Here is a 5,539-nt window from a genome sequence, read left to right as displayed (position 1 = left end):
CATTACCCAATACTAACTGACATTACTCAACATTACCCAATACTACCTAACGTTTCTCAACATTACCCAATACTAACTGACATTAKCCAATACTACTTATCATTACTCATTACTAAATGTGGAAGACACATTTCAGTTGAATACGTTCAGTTGTACAACTGACTAGGTATTTCCCTTTCCCTGAACACTTAACCGTCAAGTGCTGAATATGTCGATCTAGTACAGACCTCTAGCACTCTGACCATTGACCAAAGGTGAAGTGACCACAGGCAGGGCTCCAAAGTGTGACCAAATATTTTCCTGTTTGACCTGGGTTTTTATTTTGGGAGAAAATAAAAAATAATCTTYCCCATTCACCCCCTGAATGGCACATATACACGTCTCAAGGCGTAAAAATCCTTCTTTCACCTGTCTCCTCCCCTTCATCTACACTGATTGAAGTGGATTTAACAGGTCACATCAATAAGGGATCATYGCTTTCACCTGGATTCACCTGGTCAGCCTTTGTCATGGAAAGAGCAGGTGTTCCTAATGTTTGTACACTCTGTATATGCCAAGTCCAATTGAAAAACCTTAATTAGATTTTTTACCCTTATCGTGCAGCCATACTAACAACCTGGTAACTTTACTAGTATATGCAAAGATTCTTCAGGAGATGTGTTTCAAAAGTAAGTAGTATTCATATAGGCCCAATGGAGGTATCTATTTTTCTGGTGCTCCTCAATTTCATGTGGTGCTCCTAACTTTTTAAAATTAGGAGCACCAGTGCTACAAATGATTTTGTATTTATTTAGAGCCCTGACCAGAGGCTTCTGGAATGACCATTGACAACAGGAGTGACTGCTGTTGGCTGACCGCTAAATCCTGTTCGGTCAATTGATCAGAATGACAGTGAAGCGCTTTGTGTCTCCACTGCTTCCCGCATGCTCAACACAGCCAGAGATTATCTCCAGCCAGCTAGACCAGGGGGATTCCAGTACCCTCTCGCTCTCTCTCTCATTGGCTGTCTCCCTTTCTCACTATCTCCGTCTTTAATTCTGTCTCTCCCACTACAACTCTGTTCCACTTGCTCTCTCTCCCTCCCTCTCTACATCTCTCTTTTCCTCTTTCTCCCCTCTCTCTTCCTCACTCTCTCTACATAATTTTCTCTCTCTTTCTGTCTCTCACTCTCTATCTGAGAGGATTAGATGAAGGTGTTTGCAAGAGAAAGTGCATCAATCAAACTTCATCAGTATTAATTTATGCATACCCATCTTGTCTATCCATCCTCCCTCCTTTCCTCTCCACCTAATACCTTCCTCCATACGCCCTCCCTCCCTCCCTCCCTCCCTCCTCCTCCCGCTCCCTCCCTCCCCCCTCCCTCCTCCCCGCTCCCTCCTCCCTGCTCCCCTCCTTCCCACTCTCTGCCCCCTCATTTTCTCTCTTCCCTCCTCCTCCGTGTTTCCACATTGGGTATGCCTCGCTCCTTTTCTCTCTCTCTGTGCTCTCTGTCCTCTCTCTTGTCTCTCTCTGTCCTCTCTGTCTCTCTCGCATGTCTCTCTCCTCTCAGTCCTCTCTGTCTCTCTCTGGTCTCTCTGTCTCTCTCTCGCTGTACTCTCTCCGCTGTCCTCTCTCTCTCGTCTCTCTGTCTCTCTGTCTCTCCTCACTGTCCTCTCCTTCTCTGTAATCCTCTCTGTCGTTCTCTGTGCTCTGCTCTCGTCTCTGTCTCTCTCTGTCTCTGTCTGCTTCTCTCTGTCTCTGTCTCTGCTCTGTCTCTCTCTGTCTGTCTCTCTCTGTCTCTCTCCTCTCTCTCTCGTCTGGTCTCTCTCTTGTCTCTGTCTCTGTCTGTACTCTCTCTCTAGTCTCTCTCTCTGTCTCTACATCTGTACTCGATGTTCTGTTCTTCTCTCTCGTGTCTCTGCTCTCTCTCTGTCTGTCTCCTCTCTGCTCTCTGCTCTGTCTGCTCTCCTCTGTTCCTGCTCTCATCTGTCCTCTCTGCTCTTGTCCTCTTCTGCTCTGTCTCTCTCTGTCTCTCTCTACATGCTCTCTCTCTCTCTCTCTCTTCATCCTCCTCTTCTTCTCTCTCGTCTCATCTCTCATCCTGTCTCCTCTCTGCTTGCTCCCGTCTCGCTCGTCTCTGCCTTGACTCTTTTCTGTCTCTCTCTCTCTCTGTGTGCTCTCTCCCTGTCTCTCTCATGTCTTGTCGTCATCTCTGGTCTCTGTCTTCTGTCTCTGCTCTGTTCTGTCTCGCATCTCGTCTCTTCTGTCTGCTCTCTCTTTGTCTCTCGTCGTCTGTCTCTCGTCTCTCTCTTGTCTGCTCTGTCTTGGCTCTCGCTCTCTCCTCTGTCTGTTCGCGTTCTCTCTTTAGCAACCACCCAAATACATTGTTCCGCTTACCTTTATCCCACTCTCTCCTTTCAATCCTTCTTTCTCCTCGATCATTCCTCATGTCATCTCTCTTCCTCGCTCAACTCATTCCTCATCGTATCCCTCTGCTTCTCCTCACTCAACCCTCATAGTCATCGCTCTCTTCTCAATTCCTTGGTTTGCTTTTCTCTTCCTCTCTTCGAACAAATATCTCTCTCTCATGTTCTCTAGGTGGAGCAGAGTGAGGAAGAGGAGGATGTGAAGGAGGAGGAGCGGGGTCAGTTTGATGTGAACCCCTCTCTATGCTGAGCAAAGGGCCACACGGTTGTCCAAACCTGGGTTCTGGGGTGGGGGGGTGGCCCCGTCTTTCCATCGCCCACCTGCGCCTCCGCTGCTGCTGCTCCTTCTGCCTAACTCGTCATTGCCTCTCTGAGCTGGGGGTAAGATGGGGGGGGGCAGCCCGCCCTTCACACAGACAAGAGCCCCCACACAGAACTGAAAGAGACGCAGAGAGAGGAGAGAGAGAGAGAGGAGAGAGAGAGAGAGACGAGAGAGAGAGAGAGAGAGAGAGGAAGAGAGGAGAGAGAGAGGAAGAGAAGAGAGAGAGAGAGAGAGAGAGAGCAGAGAGAGAGAGAGAGAGGAGAGAAGAGAGAAGATGAAGAGAGAGAGATGAGAGGAGAGAGAGAGAGAGGGAGGGAGTAGTAGAAGAGGGAGGAGAGAGAGAGAGAGGAGAGAGAGAGAGAGAGAGAGAGAGAGAGAGAGAGAGAAAGAGAGAGAGAGAGAGAGAGAGAAAGACGGAGAGAGAGAGGAAGAGAATAAGAAGGAATAAGAAAGGACGCTCTCATCGCCCATTATTTCTCTTCTCTCTTTCTTTATGAGGACAGTCTTGTAAACAGTTTTTCCTTGCATTTGTCTTGCTTCAAGCATACCGCACTAGTCAGGTGATAGTTTTGTTGGTCCAAAATGGAGACTTGTCGTGTATGACAGAACCGGCGGTAATGAAAGACCAACTCCAGAAAAGTGACAGAAGGGGGGTTCAAAACTGGGAAGGTGACTTGATATATTATATGTAATTTCCCCTCTTTTGGTGAAAAAGGACAGATGTGAACGATGTTAATGGATGGGTCCGATGGCGCTACAGTATATTGCCAAGCTTAACTGAGTTCTCTGAATCCATTCATACCGTTCTTATCTCCAGTGATGGGGAAGTGGCTGTAGTGAAGGTCATGAAAAAGCTAAGTCAGATGGTAATGAAGGAATTAATGTGCATATGTAGCATGCGTCTAAACATGGTAGCGTATTGAACAGAGTGTGTGTGTTCTGTTTGGTGCCAAATGTGTGGTGAGCGTAACCGCAAAGAAGTAGAGTGTTTAATTCAGAATCATCTGTCCGCCTCAATACTCACACGCCGTCAAGCAATCACACACACGACAGTACACACACACCACACACACACTACCACACACACACACACACGACACACACACACAAGTTTGACCACACACACACACACACAAGACACACGACACACACACAACACACACAGACACCACATTCGGGGACACACACACAACCCTGGCAGCAAGAAACATGTAGCATCCAGCAGAGTGCTTTAAGTGATTTGATAGTCTATCTGTGTCGCCTATGACTCAGCAACAGAGGCGCCTGGGAGAATAAAACGCGGCAATTAACACCAAAATTAAAAAGAGTCATTTAATGAAAAATAAAAAGACGTTCGCATAAGAATGTGAGTAATAAGCAAGTACAAAAAGACAATTAATAACTTTTGCAAAGCAGGGTGCAGACAGACGCACGCGTCTTGGGGTTGACGATAGCAAGAAGAACGAGGGGATAGAGAGAGAGTTTTATCGTGGTGTGGTCTATTTCCAACTTTTTATAAGTTTTAAAGTTTTGAGGGGGAGATAAATATGGTACGGGCGCATGAACTCTTTATATCTTATAGTGGTTCTTTGGGGAAAAATGTTGGGTGAGCGAGCAGTGAGAAGGGAGAGAAAGAAAGAGTAACGCAGAGAAAGATGAGGAGAAGAGAACCCCTTGAGCGGAAACATACCATAGAGAATGGCTGGGCCCTCCATTTCCTCTGTCCTGTATAAATTATTATGCTGAACACTAAGATGTTTTTGTCTCTTGTTCTGTTCTATTTCTGGGGGAAACGTAAAATTAACTTCGCATCCGGAGGGGTTGGAGAAATGGTGGTGACAGAGAAGGGCGGGAGGGGGGAGAAGGGAAGGGCGGGGAGGGGTGGGGGAAGAAAACGGAAGGGCCGCCCAGGGGGGAGGGAGAAAGGGAAGGGCGGGGGGGGGGTGGGGGGGGGGGGGAGAAATGGGAGGGGCTGGATTGGTGGTAGGTCGCAGTATGTGTCTTGCATCACTCTCCATCCCGGGCACTAAAATGTAAGATTAATATAGCTTACACACCAACTGTCCAACGGCACGTAGAACAACAGACAGTTACACAAAGTGTCTGTTCAATCAGTCATTCTTTCTGAAAGAAGAGAGAACACGCTTACCTGAAGATGTTATCCTATCCATTCTATAGAACACACGAGCATCATTAAATGCCAAGGTCAGCGAGTCGCTCGCGAGATCTCGTGCTGGGGTTAATTGATAGCAGTGAGGAAAGTAGGCGGGAGATTGATGCGCCTGTTCAGGCCTGTTGGGGGCCTTTACGAGGCCTGTTGTTATTTTTTAATTGTTGTCGTGGCCGTATGTCGTCTGCTGGACATCTCTCCACTGCCAACCAGACAGACTGAGAGAGAGAGAGAAAGGGCGGAGGAGAGGATACCAATCATTTACATCGAATATCTTTGAAATAAACAAGCCGAGAAGCCATGCGTAAAATCAACTGGCAATAGAGACGGTTATGTGGAAGGGAGAGGGATTATTTTACTGTTCTCGTTCACTCATATTACAGCTCTATCATAAACACACACACATCTGTCAAACATTAGTTCAATGGTGTCTGATTCCCCTGGACTTGAGCATTTTAAATCCTTCGTTGGCCACTGACACAGGATGTTGGTGCCACTGTTGCTTAGTTATACCGCCCACTGTGGAGAGACTCAGAGCCAGAGCGAGAGATACAAAACAGCACAAACAGAAAGGCACACAAGGAACTAGAATGGACACACACTACACACGACTCTGTAAGAAACATGTCCAGGGAGAGAAGA

General features: G+C 47.2%; 1 pseudogene; it reads left to right on the top strand.

Annotated features, from left to right (window-relative positions):
- LOC111965707 (GDNF family receptor alpha-4-like) overlaps positions 1 to 5,539 on the top strand; it is a 41,511-nt pseudogene that overhangs the window by 18,220 nt on the left and 17,752 nt on the right.

The sequence above is a fragment of the Salvelinus sp. IW2-2015 genome, linkage group LG6.2 (assembly GCF_002910315.2).
Source record: "Salvelinus sp. IW2-2015 linkage group LG6.2, ASM291031v2, whole genome shotgun sequence".
In the NCBI taxonomy this organism is placed as follows: Eukaryota; Metazoa; Chordata; class Actinopteri; order Salmoniformes; family Salmonidae; genus Salvelinus; species Salvelinus sp. IW2-2015.
The sequence above is the reverse complement of the archived record's forward strand: the minus strand, read 5'-3'. Positions and strand labels throughout refer to the sequence as shown.